This window comes from Alosa sapidissima, chromosome 7 (genome assembly GCF_018492685.1).
Source record: "Alosa sapidissima isolate fAloSap1 chromosome 7, fAloSap1.pri, whole genome shotgun sequence".
Classification (NCBI taxonomy): domain Eukaryota; kingdom Metazoa; phylum Chordata; class Actinopteri; order Clupeiformes; family Clupeidae; genus Alosa; species Alosa sapidissima.
This window is the reverse complement of record NC_055963.1, coordinates 35271354-35293613: the sequence shown is the minus strand read 5'-3', so window position 1 is coordinate 35293613 and position 22260 is coordinate 35271354. Positions and strand designations below refer to the sequence as shown.

Genomic DNA, 22260 nt, shown 5'->3' with positions numbered 1-22260 from the left:
TTGCTAAAAATGCTAACTAGCATGCTAACATGCTAGCATGCTAACTATGCTAACCATGTGACTTAGCTAACTTAGCTAATCATTTTAAGCAGTTTTGCTAAAAATGCTAACTAGCATGCTAACATGCTAGCATGCTAACTATGCTAACCATGTTACTTAGCTAACTTAGCTAACTAGCTACAGTGGGTAGGAGTCATAGTTGATGACAAGTAACAGTTACAATGGCTGAACAGTTAAAAAGTTCAGTAGTTTAAAGGGTTGAATTGTTTAACAGTGAAATATTGTAGTGAGGACTTTTATTTTGAAACAGTTTTTGGCAGAGGAAGCAGTTGAACAGGATGTGTAGTCTTAATAGGGCCAGTTTGTATGCTTAAAGCCTGAGACTGGCAGTTGGTCCAGGTGGCCCGAACACCTGCCATAGGATTCTAATTGCTTAACGGCCGTATTGTGATGTCATAATCATAATGTTAAGTCAATGGGGAAATTTTGATTAGTTTTTAATTAATAGTTTAAAAAGTATAAAAGTTACAAAGTTGAAAAATACATAGCACCCATGTCCTAAGTAAGACCTACGTAACATAGTTTGAATGAAGTTTCTACGTTAAACGGTTGAAGCTGCATAAAATGCGTTAGAAGAAGAAGAAGAACTAGAAAAGCATTTCCTGAAGGAAATACAGTGCATGAAAATGCAAAAAATATGATGTAAAATATCATACAGAGTAAAAACAAACTATATTGGTTGCTAAGTAGATGAGGTTTAATATAGTTGGAATGACTGAACAGATAAATAGGTGGATAGTTTAAATGGTTAAATTATTTAGGTAGATAGTTGACGATAACTGACAGTTGGAATGGCTCTAATGTTTGCTAGCAGTTATGCTAACTATGTTAACAAAGATAATAATGTTAACCAAGTTACTATGCTAACTAGCATGTTAACACGCTAGCATGCTAACTATGCTAACCACGTTACTTAGCTAACTTAGCTAATTATTTTTAGCAGTTTTGCTAAAAATGCTAAATAGCATGTTAACATGCTAGCATGCTAACTATGCTAACCATGTTACTTAGCTAACTTAGCTAATCGTTTTTAGCAGTTATGCTAACTAGCATGCTAACATGCTAACTATGCTAACCATGTGACTTAGCTGACTTAGCTAATCATTTTTAACAGTTTTGCTAAAAATGCTAACTAGCATGCTAACATGCTAGCATGCTAACTATGCTAACCATGTTACTTAGCTAACTTAGCTAACTAGCTACAGTGGGTAGGAGTCATAGTTGATGACAAGTAACAGTTACAATGGCTGAACAGTTAAAAAGTTCAGTAGTTTAAAGGGTTAAATTGTTTAACAGTGAAATATTGTAGTGAGGACTTTTATTTTGAAACTGTTTTTGGCAGAGGAAGCAGTTGAACAGGATGTGTAGTCTTAATAGGGCCAGTTTGTATGCTTAAAGCCTGAGACTGGCAGTTGATCCAGGTGGCCCGAACACCTGCCATAGGATTCTAATTGCTTAACGGCCGTATTGTGATGTCATAATCATAATGTTAAGTCAATGGGGAAATTTTCATTCGTTTTTAATTAATAGTTTAAAAAGTATAAAAGTTACAAAGATGAAAAATACAAAGCCCACATGTCATAAGTAAGACCTACGTAACATAGTTTGAATGAAGTTTCTACGTTAAACGGTTGAAGCTGCATTAAGTGCGTTAGAAGAAGAATAATAAGAAGAAGAAGCCTAGGAAGAACAGTACAGTGCATTTCCATGCACTGTAATAACTAGAAAAGCATTTCCTGAAGGAAATACAGTGCATGAAAATGCAAAAAATATGATGTAAAATATCATACAGAGTAAAAACAAACTATATTGGTTGCTAGGTAGATGAGGTTTAACCTGTCATTTCAAAAGGCAGGTGGCAAAGGTTGCTGCTATTGAAAAATACTTTGAGAGTGAGTATGTGTGCATGTATGTAGCTGGGTAGGTCATGGTACATGGTACAAAAATACAGAATTTAAAGCACTAGCACAACACTTAACTCACAACCCACAACTACTGAAAATGGAATTACTCTTTTAGAGTCAGTGAGTGAGGGAGAGAGATAGAATATTTCTGTAAATGTTTAATGTTAATTTAGAATAATTTATTTCCTTGTTTCCATCATTATACAGTTTTAAAATGTTTAATTGTTTGTGTTTTTGTATATGAAAGAAGTCGATTGTTGTAGATAAGTAGATTGTATATTTTAACTTGTTTAATTTCTAAAGTGTATGTAAAAGCTTGTATAATTTTTAAATGTTTGTTTTATTTGCAAGGTTGTGTTTGTCAAACTTGTTAATAAAAGTAGCTTGTGCTTTTAATTACTAGTTCTGGATTTGTGTTTATTTTCAAGTACTTTTGGTAGTTAATGGCCGGGGACCCAGCCGACATTCAGCCAACACTCAGTCAGATCAGTTTTATAGTGCGTGGGCCAGTACAGGCCCAGAGGCCCAGCCGACACTCAGCCAACACTCAGTCAGATCAGTTTTATAGTGTGTGGGCCAGTACAGGCCCAGAGGCCCAGCCGACACTCAGCCAACACTCAGTTATATAGTGTGTGGGCCAGACCTGGGCCAACAGAATGCATGACAGTCATTTCACAGTGTGTGGGCCACACCTGGGCCAACAGAAACAATAAGAGTCATTTCACAGTGTGTGGGCCACACCTGGGCCAACAGTTCCAATAAGAGTCATTTTACAGTGTGTGGGCCAGACCTGGGCCAACAGAAACAACTAGAAAAGCATTTCCTGAAGGAAATACAGTGCATGAAAATGCAAAAATATGATGTAAAATATCATACAGAGTAAAAACAAACTATATTGGTTGCTAAGTAGATGAGGTTTAATATAGTTGGAATGACTGAACAGTTAAATAGGTGGATAGTTTAAATGGTTAAATTATTTAGGTAGATAGTTGACGATAACTGACAGTTGGAATGGCTCTAATGTTTGCTAGCAGTTATGCCAACTATGTTAATAAAGATAATAATGTTAACAAAGTTACTATGCTAACTAGCATGCTAACTATGCTAACCATGTTACTTAGCTAATTGTTTTTAGCAGTTTTGCTAAAAATGCTAACTAGCATGCTAACATGCTAGCATGTTAACTATGCTAACCACGTTACTTAGCTGACTTAGCTAATCATTTTAAGCAGTTTTGCTAAAAATGCTAATTAGCATGCTAACATGCTAGCATGCTAACTATGCTAACCATGTGACTTAGCTAACTTAGGTAATCATTTTAAGCAGTTTTGCTAAAAATGCTAATTAGCATGCTAACATGCTAGCATGCTAACTATGCTAACCATGTGACTTAGCTAACTTAGCTAATCATTTTAAGCAGTTTTGCTAAAAATGCTAATTAGCATGGTAACATGCTAGCATGCTAACTATGCTAACCATGTGACTTAGCTAACTTAGCTAATCATTTTTAGCAGTTTTGCTAAAAATGCTAATTAGCATGCTAACATGCTAACTAGCTACAGTGGGTAGGAGTCATAGTTGATGACAAGTAACAGTTACAATGGCTGAACAGTTAAAAAGTTCAGTAGTTTAAAGGGTTAAATTGTTTAACAGTGAAATATTGTAGTGAGGACTTTTATTTTGAAACAGTGTTTGGCAGAGGAAGCAGTTGAACAGGATGTGTAGTCTTAATAGGGCCAGTTTGTATGCTTAAAGCCTGAGACTGGCAGTTGGTCCAGGTGGCCCGAACACCTGCCATAGGATTCTAATTGCTTAACGGCTCTATTGTGATGTCATCAGCCCATGTTAAGTCTATGGGGAAATTTTGACTAGTTTTTAATTAATAGTTTAAAAAGTATAAAAGTTACAAAGATGAAAAATACAAAGCCCACATGTCATAAGTAAGACCTACGTAACATAGTTTGAATGAAGTTTCTACGTTAAACGGTTGAAGCTGCATTAAGTGCGTTAGAAGAAGAATAATAACTAGAAAAGCATTTCCTGAAGGAAATACAGTGCATGAAAATGCAAAAATATAACGTAAAAAAATCATACAGAGTAAAAACAAACTATATTGGTTGCTAGGTAGATGAGGTTTAATATAGTTGGAATGACTGAACAGTTAAATAGGTGGATAGTTTATATAGGTAAATGATTTACTTGGTAGATAAGGTTTAATATAGGTGGAATGATTGAACGGTTAAATAAGTGGATACTTTAAATGGTTAAATTATTTAGGTAGATAGTTGACGATAACTGACACTTGGAATGGCTCTAATGTTTGCTAGCAGTTATGCCAACTATGTTAACAAAGATAATAATGTTAACCAAGTTACTATGCTAACTAGCATGCTAACAATGTTAAAATGCTAAGTATGTTAACCATGTTACTTAGCTGACTTAGCTCATCATTTTAAGTAGTTTTGCTAAAAATGTTAACTAGCATGCTAACCATGTGACTTAGCTAACTTAACTAATCATTTTAAGCAGTTTTGCTAAAAATGCTAACTAGCATGTTAACATGCTAGCATGCTAACTATGCTAACCATGTGACTTAGCTAACTTAGCTAATCATTTTTAGCAGTTTTGCTAAAAATGCTAACTAGCATGCTAACATGCTAACTATGCTAACCATGTGACTTAGCTAACTTAGCTAATCATTTTAAGCAGTTTTGCTAAAAATGCTAATTAGCATGCTAACTATGCTAGCATGCTAACTATGCTAACCATGCTACTTAGCTAACTTAGCTAACTATCTACAGTGGGTAGGAGTCATAGTTGATGACAAGCAGACAAACAGTTACAATGGCTGAACAGTTGAAAAGTTCAGTAGTTTAAAGGGTTAAATTGTTTAACAGTGAAATATTGTAGTGAGGACTTTTATTTTGAAACAGTTTTTGGCAGAGGAAGCAGTTGAACAGGATGTGTAGTCTTAATAGGGCCAGTTTGTATGCTTAAAGCCTGAGACTGGCAGTTGGTCCAGGTGGCCCGAACACCTGCCATAGGATTCTAATTGCTTAACGGCCGTATTGTGATGTCATAATCATAATGTTAAGTCAATGGGGAAATTTTGATAGTTTTTAATTAATAGTTTAAAAAGTATAAAAGTTACAAAGTTGAAAAATACATAGCCCAATTGTCCTAAGTAAGACCTACGTAACAAAGTTTGAATGAAGTTTCTACGTTTAACGGTTGAAGCTGCATTAAACGCGTTAGAAGAAGAAAAATAAGAATAAGAAATTTTGGAAGAACAGTATAGTGCATTTTCATGCACTATAATAAGAAGAAGCCTAGGAAGAACAGTACAGTGCATTTCCATGCACTGTAATAATAAAATGCCTTGGAATAACAGTACAGTGCATTTTCATGCACTGTAATAAGAAGCCTAGGAAGAACAGTACAGTGCATTTTCATGCACTGTAATAAGAAGAAGAAGCCTAGGAAGAACAGTACAGTGCATTTTCATGCACTGTAATAAAATGCCTTGGAATAACAGTACAGTGCATTTTCATGCACTGTAATAAGAAGAAGCCTAGGAAGAACAGTACAGTGCATTTTCATGCACTGTAATAAGAAGAAGCCTAGGAAGAACAGTACAGTGCATTTTCATGCACTGTAATAAGAAGCCTAGGAAGAACAGTACAGTGCATTTTCATGCACTGTAATTAGTGCATATGTAATTAGGAAACAACATAATTACTAAAATTATTCATTGCGCATGTCCTTCCTTGTAACGGGGCCTCCCACAACAACATTTTGGTGTTGACTGGAATTTTCATGATCATGGTGAGTTGCTAAGCTTGCATTTAGTAACACACCATGCCCATTAGGCACACTAACAGTGTAACAGAGAACACTGTTTTTAAGCTTAATGCAAGCACATTTACACCTGAAACATGGAGCCATTAATATTTCTTTGTATTGACAGTATGCTTGGTACATCGCCCTGGAGACACCATTTGATTTCTCCATAGTAAGTGCTATCTAACAAATGTGGTAAATTTAATTTCATTGAATCGTTATATTGTGCCTTTTCCATGCATTGTAACTTTTTCTTCTTTAGCATGACATGCCCTACCTGAGGAGGTGGTGGTGCACAGTGTTAATGGAGAGTCTGGAGATCGAGGGGTATAATTTGTGAATAATCCTGTATTAATAACTATTCAATCGAAATGGGAAATGCAAGGACAAAACATGTATTTGATCAATTACAGACATGGAAGAAGATTCGCACATTTCACAGAGGAGGGCAGAAAGATGGCAGACGGTAGTGTGGCACCTGTTTTCCGTGTGCCACGAAAAAGGAAGCTGGACACTATGGTACTATGATATGGAATTGTGCAGAGATGGTAGCATAAAACTGCTATGACAAACAGTACACATTACACATTTTTTTTTTGTTGGTCATTTTAGGATGGTAATGGGCAGATAATAGTTGGTAAGTGTCTTGCCTCAATTCGACAGTTTAAGTAATGTTAACTGCAGCATTCTCAGTTTTTTTACATTTTTTCATTACTGTGATAACAGGGCCACCAGCAGCAACGTCAGCAGCTCCTACAGCCCCAACAGCAGCTCCAACAGTCCAGTGTGACAGCTGTGTCTCCATTGAACAGGTGTTTATTTCTTCACTAACCATACAATCTGGATGACAATAACCCAAACAAAGTTGTTGTCTATTCTATTTTTTTTTCATTGTAATTCTAAGTTGTGTCTCAACTCAAGTGTCAATGTGAACTCGCGTCTCTTATGAACAATGTTTGTCTCAATCTTAGAGAGAAGAGAGTTTCAGTGAACTAGAGGACTTTAATGAAGAATGTGAGGACACAAGTTGTGAGGAAGTAAGGGGTTATATATTGCACATCAAACATTAATCAGGACCCCCACCCACCCGCCACCACACATCCAGTCACTCTCTTAGACACACACATTAGATCTATGATGTTTGAACCACCCAGTCTGGATGACAATGACCCTAACAATGTTGTTTTCTATTTAATTTTTAGTCTATGTTGTATCTCAACTAACCTCAAGTATGAATGTGAACTCACTTTGGGACTCTTATGAACAATGTCTGTCTTTGTATTAGAGAGAAGAGCGTTTGCGTGAGATACAGGAGCTCAGCAAAGACTACCAGAACACTAAATGGGTAAGGGATTATATATTGTACATTAAACATCAGGTCAATGCAGATCCTTAATTAATGAGACCGCTAAAACACAGAACCCCCCCTCCACACACACACACCACCACCACCACACACACACAGGCTCTTGCATAGACACGCATTCGATCTATGATGTTTTAACACTGTTTTATGCATTATCATCTATTGACCTCCCCACATAGACCTACAGTACACAAGTGTCCATTGCTGCACACAAGGAGAGGCATCAAACAAGTGAGAGCATGGTAGGCGTAGGCCTGGCATGGTAGTGCAATGTCCCTTCCACTAAAAAAATTTAATTGACTGAACTGTCTTTTAATGTTTGTTGCTCAGCTCTTCGAAGAGGCAAAAAAGGCAGCAGACTGGTTGGATGAAAACAGTGGGCTGATAAAAAATAAATATTGGCTGCCACGGGTGTTGGACATGGAGGCGGAAGAGCAGGAGGAGGTGCTGGCCAGACAGTTTGTCCAGATGGACGTTGAAAACATGAATTTGTTCACATTTCAATTTACCACCTTCCAAGATCACGAAACATTTTCTATTCATGTACGGGACGAACTTCACATTCAGGCAATGACATTTGTCCAAAGATCGTTTCCAAATGAAAAATAAAACATTCAAATAGCATTGATTCTGATTCCAGTTCTACTTATCAATTCTGGTTCCTATTGATTCTTCATTTCAATTTCAAAATGTAAACTTTTGTTTTTAGATCTGTTAAAGTGTACTGTATTGCTTGTACTGTATGCTACAACTCTCCTTGTACTGACTGTAGTTTGAGAAACAGTCAGTCTCTAAATGATTGTTGCCAGTTTCTTGCCAACTGTAGCATGGATATTGCCATCAAAAATAAATTCAATCCATGCCGCTCTTCTGTCCTCTTCGGCTGGGACAAGATGAAGTGTTTTGTGCTCTTTTGTACAGCCAACAACAGAGCATTTTGCGTGGTACTTCGATACGGTGTCTTCTAATCTGAACCAGTGCTTCCAAATCGGTAACAAAATGGCTGCTATCCGAGAAGTTACTGCTGTGCCTGATGGGTGGAACACTGTAAGTGTGCTCTGAGGGGGTGGGAATATTCAAATATTTCGGCTTGTGACGTGTGAAGCCTTGGCGATTTTGAACAGCTCACCCAGAGGCTGAAGGCGGGAGCAATTCTGAAACCTGTATCTCACTCAAAACAGCATGGATGGTTTTTCTTCCAAGTTTGTATGCGTGTGGAAGCACCAGAAACACAATAACACCCCAAATCCCAGAAAAAGTGATTTTTGCATAATATGGGCACTTTAAGATATTTTAAAAAAATATCACTAAAAAGAGCAAAGTAATATCACTGAATTGAAGAAAATTGACTCTGGAAAAACAGCTCTATCAAAAGAGTAACTTTTACTCTTTTCAGAGAGGGACCTCATGTTATCTGGCATAGAGTAACTTTTACTCTTTTCAGAGATGGACCACATGAGTAAAATTCTCCTCAATTTGATTGTTTTATTCAAATTTCCTGTGTAGCTGATCCACTCATCAGCCACAGGTGTGCCAACAGCAGAGCTCACAGGAGAGCCAGGGAGTGGGTGCAGGGGGCGTGGCGCACGCCCAGCGCAGGGTGACCGATAGCAGGACAGGGGAAACCGGCTCAGGATCTAGAAGAGCCAATTCAGCCTGTGACATCTCTCTCTCTCTCTCTCTCTCTCTTACACACACACATACATACACACACACACGCAAATACAAAATGTGAAAATTGTGGAAAAGTAAATTTTCAAAAAGTTAATCTTTCATATATTCTAGATTCATTACATACACTAAAAAAGGAAAAGTCAGGGCTGTCCAAGTTATTAAACCATATTATATCAAACTATATATGACCAAAATATGATGCACTTTTTATCTCAGTGCAATCAGCCCGGCCCTAAAACGCCACCGGCCCACCGGGAATTTGTGCATTCTCCCGACTCTCACTCCGTTATTAATCAAGGCAACGAGGAGCAGGACAGCAGTGGAGGACGGTTCTGTTGCTGTATCAGCAGATGGGAAGGACCTTAGTGTGCCACTGACGTGACTGGCTAGACTCAGGTTGGTAAAGGTGAATGCTTAATTTTACCTCACTTGTGAGGTATACCATTACCAGTCATCAGCCATCCTTGTGTTTGGCCCTCATCTCACCTGAAGTCCCATCCCTATGACTGCCCTATCATCGCCTATTGCTGTCCCCCTGCCCGGATTCCTGGCCAGTGCAGCCTAACGACCCTACTTGTCCTATGTCAACTCCTAATCCCCTTGGACAATTCATTCCTACACTAGACTATTTGAACTTTGACACTAAAAAGGATTCATACATTATTATACTGGATATGTAACCATCCCACCTCTTTGTAACATACACCTCAGGTGGCTTTAAACACCATCTTCTTTTCTCTACACCTAACTAACTGATTCATTTATCATGTAAACAAACCTCTGTACTGACCCTAGGCAGATGGGTCAGGCCCTTGAGTCGTGGATCTGCTCAAGGTTTCTTCCATGTATCTCATTTTCTAGGGAGTTTTTCCTCGATCCTGTTACTCATGGGCCTTCTCTGATTGTTTAGCACTCTATAAAGCGCCATGAGACATGTGCAATGTTTTGGCGGTCTATTAGTGATATTAAATTGAAATTTAATTTAATTATTAAAAATGCTGTAGTGAAACATGGGAAATCCTCACAGATATCTAGTGACATGTACACGAATATCCTACTGTAGGGTTTGTTGATAACACTGATGTATAACCATTTGTATAATTATGTAGTTAACAGAACCAAATATATGATACTCTTTATACTGTATAAAGCTACATTGCTTAACTAGACTGCATTTCCGGCGGGAACTGCGAAAGTGTGCTTGCCCTGGTCCGGTCACCAACGTGAGCAGACAGTGGCATACGCTATGCTGAACCTGGCTTGATCCAGGCATTGTAACAGTGCCTTTCAGTGTTGGAGCAGTGGCAATACCTCTAAAGCTCTAGGAGAGGGCTATTCAACTATTGGCTTGCGGGGTGAATGCGGTTAGTTGGATTTTACCTGTGGCCTGCCTTTGAATTTAGCTTCTATGACTAAGATCAAATCAATAAAATAAAACAACAGCAGTGATTGGCTGCAAAAATAAATAATGTCACACGTCTTGCACCTCTCAAACTGGGCTATCAGGTAACCTAGAGAAGAATTGAAATTATGAAATATGACCAAGGCATTAAAATGCTGTTTGTTTGTCAGGATACTTTTTCACTGATTTATTTTTAAAATATGAGCTATGAGTGTGAATGTTATATATTCCATCCCCTAATTCTGTTTTACTGGTTTATTTGACAAATAATCTATATGGATTTGCTCTATAATAACCTTATGTCTGTTTAGGATTGTTTTGAGAGCCTATTGATGCATCTCAGAATAAAGTAATGTCTACAACATTAGTGATGTTTGCAAAGCACTCAGATGGAAATGGGGCAGCCACACACACTCAGAACTGGTTTGGTTAGAGTAGGCCTACTGGTTCTTTGGGTATAGGAAAACACACATAAACTAGGAGGGAGGGCTTACCGCAGGGAGGCGATCTGGAAGAGGGGTCAAAGAGACCACACGTGAACACGGCACACCAAGGTGACACTACACTGCACTGACGGTGAGACACACAGATTCCCTACCACCAGGGGCCCAGCCTCCCTGCCGAGAGCCTCCACTCCTGAAACAAAAGAAAAGGGGTAAGACACAGCAAAACCCACACCGGTTATACAGCATATGGCCCAGGCCTCTATGGCCGATAGATGTCCCCTTCCGTCTGATTAGGCGGTTATAAAACAAAAGTGGGATTACACAGACAGATACATTCAGCACAGCAAACCAATACACCCTCAAACAGGCACAGCAAGGCACGTTAGAAAGAAAGCACTACAAATACCCAGGCAGACGAAACGGTGTTAGGTGCCACGACATGGGGAGGAACATGCCACCAATGGGGTTTCACAAAAAGGACAAAGAAAATACAGAGACAAAACAAACAAAATATATGACACACAAAATGAGGAAACTACACAAACCCAAACAAAACTAACCAAATAACCACATGCACACACAACCACATACACATACAGTACACATGCACCCCACACCTCACAATTACGCATGCACACACACACCCAGTCAATCAATGGCACCACACAATCATGCATGCAGACCCTTTACCACGCTGAGGATCTGGGCACGCGGGAAGGACGCAGATCAAAAGGTAGTTGTATTATAGTTCACTGTAAACAAAACAGCAGTCAGTGGGAGAAGGAAGCCTCAGTTACTTGCAGTGCGCAGGCCACCTGTGCAACAGAGGTTAATGGAGACATATAAGCACATATGTAATAGTAAAATAGAATCATTAAAAGTTGAGATAGCAACATACCGCAACCGGGGATTCACAGGGACTTCCTCGCAACGGGGAGGGGCGTACAGTCAACCTAAGCAGCCTAATGAGGGCAGTTACAGCGGGTCAAATGTGATCATGCTACGGGCGATACAATCAGTATAAAAGACTGCTACGTACCGATACGAAAAGGCAGAAACCTCCTAGCCTCTGGCCTGCAACACTCCGGTTGCTCTCAAGGGGAAGGACAGCAAAAGCACCGCCAATGATGCTATTAAGCACAACGCCAACAACTGCACCCTAGGGTGAGGCAAACTTTAGACCATCTAATCATGTGATATGACTAAACCGGAGCAAAACAAGCCATAAACATACCTTTGCATAGGGATGTGACGCTCGAAGCTGACGTTTCGAAACAGTGTCGAGCTTCCGAAATGCAAGTGTTTCGAACAGTGTTTCGAAGTGTGGTTCAAAACGCCCATGTCACGTGACCATGGCTTAGTGAGGCTTCGTGGTGTTTCAATTTGGTTTGGACAGGTGGCACACTTGCCGCGCGAGCCAATTACCCGAGTAAACACCTGTTTGATCTAAATTACAAAGTCCCAGAAGTCATTCAAACGCATCCTATCTTTGTGGTTTTTTTGTGAGGAGAGAGATTTTAAGAGATATAGCGACATAGAGACATATAGAGATATAGCGATTTATAGTGCATTCTTGTGATTGATAGGTTAGTGATATAGATTAATTGACAGGCTAGAGACAGACAGTAAGCGATAGTTTAGATACAGTAGATATAGTCTAGTGACGTTAATATTTAGATAGTAGCAGAAGTAAAAAAAAATATATGACTGATGCCTTTATTTCAAGAACAGCTGACCCTTTGAAATACTGGCAGGAGAGGAGAGTGGTTTATCCAAACCTAACTGTGATGGCAAAAAAATATTTGTGCATGCCAGCAACAAGTGTGCCTTGTGAAAGAATTTTTTTCCAAGGCTGGGGAGGTTTATTCAAAAACAAGAAACAGATTAAATGCCAAGACGGCAGAACAACTGTTATTCCTAAATAAAAATGTATGTTGACATACAAAAAATGTATTAATTTAATTAATTAATTAAATTAATTAAATATAAAAATTTATTTTTCCCATGTTGTACCTGATTAGTCTAACCTGCTTCACATGTATCCTTTATTTCCCTACAACATGTTCCCAAAAAAAACCCTGGGCCATAAGCATAGCCTACATTTTAAAACCATTGTAGCATTTTCCTCTCCAGCATATTCCAAAGGATAATGTACTATGAAACTGAAATAACAAAACATCTAACTGGCAGATATAAAAATGTTCTAGTTACTGAACGCATATACTAGTCTGAAATTTCTAAGCACCAGCAGGGAGTCGAACAGCGGCTGCTCCGGCCGAATGCAAGTGTGTTAACCACTGAACCACGTGGCTGTGGACGAAATCTTGCGTTCCATGTTGGCTATTTATATTCAGTCTGAAGCAGTTGTGCTTCACGGTCAAAATGTGATGTTAGCAAAACTGGCCACTAGATGTCACCATGGAGTTACGTGTGTCGGATTGTTTCGAAACCTCGACACATTCCGGCGCAATTGCTTCGAACGTTTCGTTGTTTCACAAAGCCTCGTTCTGCCCATCCCTACCTTTGCAGTCAAGAGACGAATATCCACAGGCTCCAGCTCGCCGAAGAAACCCGCATTGAACACCGACACACGGTAAACAATCAAACAAAACTCTGCCGCTGCAGTGGCAGTACCAGCGCCATACTTTTTAAAGAAACACCGGAGCCCTTAATCAAAGATCCTTGATTACTCCGCTTTAACCCTCTCTGCCTTAATTGGTACACTGAGTGTCGCATCTAGTGACGTCAGTCAGGTGTGACACAATACGGCCACTGTGTCTTAAAGGCACAGACGCCTGAACTCCCATCCACTACACATAGTTTTATATTTATTTACAAATGTACATAGGCCTACTGTAATTACATTTATACATAGTTATTCTACTGATCTTCATACTACTCTTATGATGTTGTTTCTGCACTACAATGACACCGTTTCCACACTGCACATAGCTGTATGTTATGTACATATCTGTTATATATGTCATATTGAATATCCATAATTATTCTGTTTTATTATATTCTGTTAATACACTGCATATATCTATATTATTATTTCTACTATTATACTGTTACTGCTACATCTACATACATTATTCTACTTATTGTATGAGGTAACTGCTAATACACTGCACATATGTATATTTAATTCATATTACTCTAAACCACCTTCTGTAAATCAACTGTATACTACTGTCTACATTGCACTATATTTCTTGACCCGTCTCTGTATATTTCATCACCTTTCTATACTTTGCATCACATTGAATGCATACTGTAGGCTACACGAATCACAGCTAAGATCTTTGGTTGCTATGAAGGCCAGTCGTTCTAAATGGATGGTTGCTATGGCCAAAGGCCAGTTCTATCTCTGCCGTTGTCAAGCGGGCATATCCTAACATCTTATTTGAAGCATCTCTATTTTACTTAGCCTACTTCCATACAGCGAGTCCCATTAAGAAGTGGCCACTTCATTCACACTTACCGTGATCCACGCAGCAACATTATTAAACTAATCTGTCACCATATGCCTATGCCAACGTTTGCAAGGAGGAGAACATTTTAATTTGATTCACAATGAAACGTTACATTTAATGTACATGTTGACAATGAGTAGGCTAGTTTTGGTTGTTGTTGGTGGGGTTACTGCATCCCTTAGTTATGCCTACAATGCAAAATTGTTTCCTCGCGATTGTTAGCTCCTGCAGACGCATTTCAAAACATCGCGACGTGAAATGCCACCACAAAAAATTGTTCGGTCTTAGTGAGTTAGGAGTCTTCGCGACTTTTAAGCTGTCACAGACTCAGGCGCTACTTTTAGGGCTAAAATGCTTCCTGAATTACTCTTAGTAAAAAAAAATAGGAGTCCTAAAGTTACAAGCATCTAATATCAAATGGCCATGGCATCATGCTAAGCAACATAAATCCCATACAGCAACATCTCCCTAGCTTCTAGCCACACAAGATATGAATAATGTTAAATCTCTGCTTAGCATGCTTCTCCGCTTGGCATTCTAATAACAGAAGGGGCACATTTATGTTGACCACTACCATATGACTCATTACATCTGTAACTGTATAAAACACTTACTTTCATAAAGGATGCACACCATCCAGCACACACATGGAAACCGATATTTTAGGCACTTGGCCACGAACTCAAAACGTGTCTCTCTGAAGCTCTGTTCTAGAATCTTTGCTCTGTTGTTCCCAGAGTTGCTAGGCAACAACAAATAAACGAAATGACAGTCTTTGATACCAATGGTATCAAAAGTGTACGAGTGATTACGAATGGATGTGTGGTTTGCAATTAGAATAAACAAGAAATAACATTTCCAATAATTTCCCATGATAAATTACATATTTGCACCTTCCTTACTTATGAAGCTCACTAATGCCACCGTATTTAGTAAAATGTAATACAACGTTGCCACCTAGCGTTCAGATGTATTTAACATTAACGTGACATTGCTTGCTTATTCTTTCGTCAACTCCATGCTTTTAGGAAAACAATCATTTTTATTATAGTTCCCTCTTGGTCCGTGTAACGCTTTGCAGGGCTATGTTCTATTTGCAGAATTCACATGAGAAAATATAAAAATAGGCTTAAAAATCAGTTATCCATTCTTTAGGACGGCACAGTAAATGGGATTGTTGCATATTTTGATTTTCATTTGAGCACAGTTACGGTTTTCTGTTGAGAAGTTAAACATTGAAATGATGCGTCAATTTTTTAATTTTCCTTTTTTGAGCTTTTGGTTGGACTGAACCACGAGCACCGGGGGAGAACAGCATCTAGCTGGGCCAGGCTAGATGGTGGAAGAGAGCGCCGCCTGAAGTTGTGCGTGATTTTGACTCATTACTTTAGAGATTAATAACTAAAACTTCGCCGATTTTGGGAGATGGCACGTTAAACATAACTTTCAGCCTATGTTGAACATATCTACAGTATATTTGAATACCATGGCCATGCCATACCATAGCAAATAATTCCCCAAAGCAGAAGACGTCAGTCTACAGGCTACCCCAAGCACTGTTTGACGTGGGACATTTTTGCTTATTTAACACTTTACGCTAGACCAGGTCTCATTAGGCTAAACGAAGAAACAACCGTGAGTATGCCTAATTTATCAGTTTATCCATTTATTCATTGCAACAGCAAATAGCCTACATTGCTATAGGCTACTACGGCTCAAGTCCATTGGATCATGTAGGCAAAGATCCTTGATTAGGCTACTCCGCTTGAACCCTCTCTGATGTAGGTCTCCAAAGCCTCCCAGAACATGAACATTCTACACACGTATATCAGGATGCAGCAATGTCTCCCTCTGCATCTGAAGTTATCTCGAGCTGACATTATCAATCGCTTGGCACCTTGATGCAAGCTGAACTGTGTTTGATAGCCCTCTATCTCTACATACGCTGATAAATTGTGATCACCAACACCGCGCGCCAATATGTATCAGGTCACCCCCCTACGCTTGTGGTTCACCCCAACAAAAATGGTAAAAAAGGCAAAAATCCGATATTAACTGAATTTTACTTTTGTTTCCAATCCAGTTTCTGTTTTTTTCTTTATCTTGCGTGACTAATGACACATTTAGACAATAGCAGCAATTATCTATTTGCTGACCAGTTAAAAAAATTGAAAATTGGATTATTGAACACATTTTTATTTGGATCAGATGGATGGAGCAAATAGAACAAAGCACTGCAAAGCGTTACACGGACCCCTCTTCAATGAGCGATTACCAGCTCGTTTTTGTAACAGAGATAGCTGTTTATTGTCCCTAGGTTTACAGAAACACCTATTCATATTAATACGCAGTGGTGGAGGAAGTAGCCTACTGAAACTCAGTACTTAAGTAAAAGTACAAATACACAGAGAAATATTTACTTTAGTAAAAGTAAAAGTACCACAATGACAACCCTACTTAAGTAAAAGTAAAAAGTACCTGCTTTTAAATGTACGTTAAGTATTAAAAGTAAAAGTATTTGCATAATGATTTATTCTCTTAATATCTATATTCTAAAAGGAAAAATCAGTATGGGCTGTGGCATTTTAATCTAGTTAGTTTCTAAGCTAGTTTTAGGTTATACTCGACTAGATAGTTTTAAGTTAATGCAATTGTGCTTACCATCTGTGGCCCATTACATTCTGACCTACAATTCTAGAGACTGTAATTCTGGTTATCTACTAGGGTGATCTGCTGAGTAATATCTTTCAGCAAAACACGAGAGCCTGAAGTTTAACGGGGTAGACAGGGGAAACGTCGGGTGGATCGTAATGCCAATTATGCTGATTGAACAGAAAAGTTGCTGAGAAAGGTGTCTTTATGATTAAATTCAGTTTCACTTGCGCAGACGCATAGACATTGAATGAGCGCTGACGTACGCCACAATTGTAGGCTATGCATCTTTATTTAATCACACACAATTAAGGAATATTTCCTAATCTGGAAAATGTTACGTCTTTTCCGGCCACCGGTTCATTAATAGTCTACCATTCATTTGTGCCGCAAATGATCAGACGTGTGACAGAAGCATGGGCATAGCCTGTAACTTCGCTGATCCGCGGATAGCAATCTCATCGGAGAGGAGGCCCTAACGCTGCAAATAACAGACAGAGAAAGGCACAGAACACAGTTGCATGTACAGTGTAGCTCACGCTTTGCCTGGTCTAGACTAGAAGCTTATGTTTCTAAGAATGCACGTAGCGCTCCAGAATCTTTGGTAGCAACCCCCCCGGTAAAACAAACGTGTTTGTCAGAGAGAAAAAAAAAACTGATCATAAAATGTATCGTAAAAAGTAACGATGGTGTTGTAGAAATGTAGCGGAGTAAAAGTACAGATAATTGCTGTAAAATGTAACGAAGTAAAAGTCAAAAGTATGCACTATAAATTTTACTTAAGTAAAGTACAAATACGTGGAAAATTTACTTAAGTACAGTAACGAAGTATTTGTACTTCGTTACATTCCACCACTGTTAATACGTAGCCTATGGAGTGCTGCCGACCACTGTTCATTACATGGCCCAGAATGCCTTGCATGTCTTTACAACAAAACACAGTAAAACCTAAATGCCCGTAAACATATGCATTTGCATACTTGTAACATTTTTAATAATACTCTCCCATCATGATATTTAACAATAATGAAAAATTTAATTTGAACACTGTCAATGTGAAAATAACTGCACTACGTCAGCAATAAATAGCTAATGTTATCCTTATCATTTCAGTTTGTAAGTCCATACTATCCCATGGCAGAGCAAGGATTTCATGATTGGGCAAGGTTGCATCGAGACATTGTGCATACTTCCAAGGCATTGTGATAGATGTACCAGTACAACTGCAAATGTGGAAGGTGATAGTTACCAAAACGGGTGGGTGGTTTGCCAAATGATGGAAACCTTGGGAATGTATTCTCTTTTTTTTTAGCTTATGCACCCTCACATTGGAGTCCCGAGTTCAAATACAAAATTTGGTATCAATATGTGACAGTGTTCCTGAGATATGGACGACTTCCTGTTTCGGAGCTTCGCCGCCGATTTCGTTTGGCTGTGATGGGCAAACGCTTTCAAAAGCAAAAATCCTTCTGGTAACTTTTGTGAGGCTTGGTCCAAGGATGATGTACGTCAAGTTTCGTGGCGTTCGGACCAAATTTGTGACCTATGAAAATTTAGTTTCGCTTTCTGTTCAATCCAATATGGCGGATGAGCGACACGCCCACCTGACGTCATCTTCGCGACCAACTTACACCGGTACTCACCGGACGTTTTAAAGTTGGAACGGTGTCTCTGTCTCAAAGGGCCTAGGCGCTAGAGCTGACAAAAAATAAAAGACGGGAAAAATAAAACTTAAGAAGAACAATAAGTGTGCTGCTTTGCAAGCACACTTAATAAATAAAACCGCAAGCGGTGATTTATGGGGTCCGAGCAAAACGAACATGAGGTAGCATAGCTTTTTAGCTTTACATATACTTTGATTGTTTGGGCCCAATTGTTCAAAAGAAACGTGATCGGATTTCGGTTATCGGATTTCAGTTACCGGATTTCAGCTATCGGATTGGATCAAATCTTGAAAATGGCTTGTTCAAAGGGAAACAAGGATCCTGAAATTGGATTAGATCACATAATCTATTCTTGGTTTTGATCTGGATAAAACCTTCACTTTGTGTTGTTCAAAACTTTTGAGTTGAATTGGAATAAATGTGATGCATAAAATTAGGATTACCCTGTGCTGGAACGTTATAGTGTGCTAACCAGGGTGCGATTTGTGTAAAAACCAGAGGGGGGGGAGGATTTTGAATACGTTTGTAACCCCCCCCCCCCCCCAGTAATGTCATAGCTTAGTAATGTCATGGCTAATAGTAGCCTATATTAATTTTGCCACCTTTGTAACATTTTAGTTTTAGTTTACCGTGGTGTATGACTTTAAACAGTGAGTGTGTTTGGTATGATGATCAGCTCCTCTAATGCAGGGTAGGACTACGTTTTGACAAGCATACAAATTCACCAGCAGCATAGATTGATTAAGTAACTGTAAATGCTATATGGATAGGAGGAGAGGGAAGTATTTTTCTTGGCTAACTGAAGGAAGAGTTAGAGTGCTACTAGGCTATATTAATTATAGAATCAGTATAGATATAATGTATGCTATTTAACATCATGGATCAATGCTCAAGGGGGTAGGAGTAGGGGGGCAACTGACTTTATCAAAGCATGTTCTACAAGGTGAAATACATAGGAGTGTATGGTAGGTTGATTATGTCTGTATGTGGGGTGTGGATGGGAGAATGCTGGTCGCACTTTTTTGGTTTTTATGTGTGTGAGTGTACATTGTTATTTCGTCTTAGGTCTGTCTGTGTTCTCCATTTAGGTTTTCCATGTTGGTCTAGAACTTGGCCAAAGTTATGCAACCCTTCTTTGATAAAAGACAAATGTTAGATAAAAGTTATATTCAAACAAACCCAAACAAATTCACCATTACAACTTGGAATGTAAACGGAGTCAAGGAAAGGGTTAAACAACAGAAAGTCCTGAATCATCTGAAAAATCTGTCCTCAGACATTGTTTTTCTGCAAGAGCTTCACCTTAAACCAGGAGAAATAAAGCATCTCAGGAAGCAATGGGTAGGAGAGGCATATGAATCCAATTTCACATCTAAAAGTAGAGGAGTGGGAATTCTTATAAATAAATGTTTACCATTTAGTTTAATTTCAAAGCAGTCTGATCCGGAGGGTAGATTTCTAATTATTAACTGTGACATCTTTGGAGAAAGGTACACACTGATAAATATATATTCCCCACCGTTATCTGACATGAAATATCTTATAACCATACAAAACATAATAGATAATATTTCAACAGGAATAATTATATTGGGTGGAGATTTAAATCATGTCTTCACAGCACAGGATAGTTCTAATGTGAAAAGAAAGCTCAATATACATAAAGAACTTCAGGATTTTATATCATTAAATGGGCTAATTGATGCATGGAGATTAATGTATCCAAAAAGTAAAGATTATACATATTATTCCCATACACAAAATAGTTATAGCCGGCTAGACTATATTTTTATATCAAATAAAGGTATAGATGACTTAATAGCAACGAAAATACAGGATATAGTAATATCAGATCATGCTGCTGTGACCTGTACTATGTGCCCACCAAAAAATAAAATGCTTCAAAGATTATGGAGAATGAATAGAAAATATTTAAAGGATGATGAATTTATTAAATATTTAACAAACCACATTACAGAATTCTTAAAAATAAATTTTGAAAACTCAGATTCTGATAAGCCACCAGTTCAGATAATATGGGACACCTTTAAAGTATATATCAGGGGGGTTATTATTTCATTTTCCTCCAGAAAGAAGGCAGAATTAGATAAAGGTATGAAAGAACTGGAGAAAACCATAACTCAGTTAGAACAATTGCATAAGAAAACTAGGGCAAAAAAAGACCTTGAACATTTAGAGAAATATAAATTAGAATATGATCAACTCCTAATGGAAAAAGCTAATAACTTAAGGTACAACTCCAATAAATTAAGATACATATCTTCAAATAAAACAGGTAAGCAACTTTCCTCATTAGTGAAAAGGATGACCAGACGAGAAAACATAGTACTTAAGGATCCCATAACAAATTCTACTCTCAGAGATAACAATGTTATCAATCAACAGTTTGCCTGCTTTTATAAAGAATTATATACTTCAGAATTATCATGTGAGGGTAATGATCAAAAGGACTATTTGAAGTCTGTGAACATTAAACAGCTATCAGCGGAACAAAAAGTGGCATTGAGAAAGGAAATTTCTGGACCTGAGATTAAAGAAGCAATTGACAGTTTTCCAAAGGGTAAAGCACCAGGAATGGATGGATTGCCAATTGAATTTTATTCAACGTTCTGGCCTCATATAAGTTTAATTTTTTTGGAAGTTATACAGGATGTCATTGTGAATGGGAATCTACCACAATCAATGTATCAGACTATTATTAATGTGATACCAAAGCCAGGTAAAGAATGTAATACTCCTTCAGATTTCAGACCTATAAGCTTGATAAATTGTGATAATAAAATCATTACAAAGATCCTGAATAACAGAATGGCGAAAGTACTCCCATCTATTATCCATTACAACCAAACAGGATTTATACAAGGTAGGAATTTAAAAACAAATGTTAGAACATGTGTATCAATATCACAATTTGCTAAAAAAGAAAAAATAGATCTAACATTAATGGCTGTAGATGCTGAAAAGGCATTCGATCGCCTTGAATGGAGTTACTTATATGAAGTATTACATGCATATGACTTTCCCCAGGAAATAATCCAAATAATTCAAGCGATCTATAAGGCACCAACAGCATATGTCTACTCTAATGGGATCCTATCGGAGGCTATCCAAATTACGAGAGGAACAAGACAGGGATGTCCACTATCACCACCACATTGCCCTAGCCATTGAACCATTGGCCCAGATGATTCGGAATTCAGAAGAGGTAACTGGCATATGGATAGGTGGTGAGTGTTACAAACTTAACTTGTATGCAGACGACCTTATGTTGTATCTCACTAAAATTGAAACATCTATCCCACAATTGTTGAATATCATAAAACAATTTTCTAAAGTTTCTGGTTATAAAATGAACATGGGGAAAACCGAACTTTTATCAATAACAGAGCCTTTGTCCAAGAGTAAAGAATCTTTTAAGGAGTTCAAATGGCAAAAAGGAAGGATTAAGTACCTAGGATGCTATATAAGCCCTGATAAAACAATACTGTATAAGGATAACTATGTTGCTCTAATTAAAGATCTTAAAATAAATTTGGATAAGTGGGCAAATCTGCCAATAAACCTAATCGGTAGAATAAATTTGATTAAAATGATATGGTTACCCAAATTTTTGTTTACCTTCCAGACAGTATCAGTGATACCACCAAAGAACTTTTTTAAGATGGTTAACAGACTGTTTAGCTCGTTTATTTGGTCAAACAAATCCCACCGATTAAGTTGGAAACTTCTTCAGAACTCTAGAGGTGAGGGAGGTC

The 22260-nt window shown here is 38.1% G+C and overlaps 1 protein-coding gene and 3 long non-coding RNA genes across 9 annotated transcripts in view; 3 read left to right on the top strand and 1 right to left on the bottom strand.

Annotated features, from left to right (window-relative positions):
* Positions 1-22260, top strand: part of LOC121712881 (alpha-(1,3)-fucosyltransferase 7-like) — a 66736-nt gene that overhangs the window by 30735 nt on the left and 13741 nt on the right. The window lies entirely within an intron of this gene.
* LOC121712912 lies at positions 6224-6672 on the top strand. Its single transcript, XR_006032694.1, has 3 exons — positions 6224-6323; positions 6417-6441; positions 6531-6672. It is a non-coding gene; the product is annotated as an uncharacterized LOC121712912 (long non-coding RNA).
* On the top strand, positions 6800-7617 carry LOC121712905. Its single transcript, XR_006032686.1, has 3 exons — positions 6800-6841; positions 7090-7149; positions 7501-7617. It is a non-coding gene; the product is annotated as an uncharacterized LOC121712905 (long non-coding RNA).
* On the bottom strand, positions 10475-13526 carry LOC121712902. Of its 6 annotated transcripts, XR_006032683.1 has the most exons (5): positions 13214-13525; positions 11732-11851; positions 11591-11654; positions 11383-11444; positions 10475-10882 (listed from the first exon to the last, which is right to left on the bottom strand). It is a non-coding gene; the product is annotated as an uncharacterized LOC121712902 (long non-coding RNA). The 6 variants fall into 6 exon arrangements; XR_006032680.1 differs by having other exon boundaries at positions 10475-11507; positions 13214-13523; XR_006032681.1 differs by having other exon boundaries at positions 10475-11444; positions 13214-13523.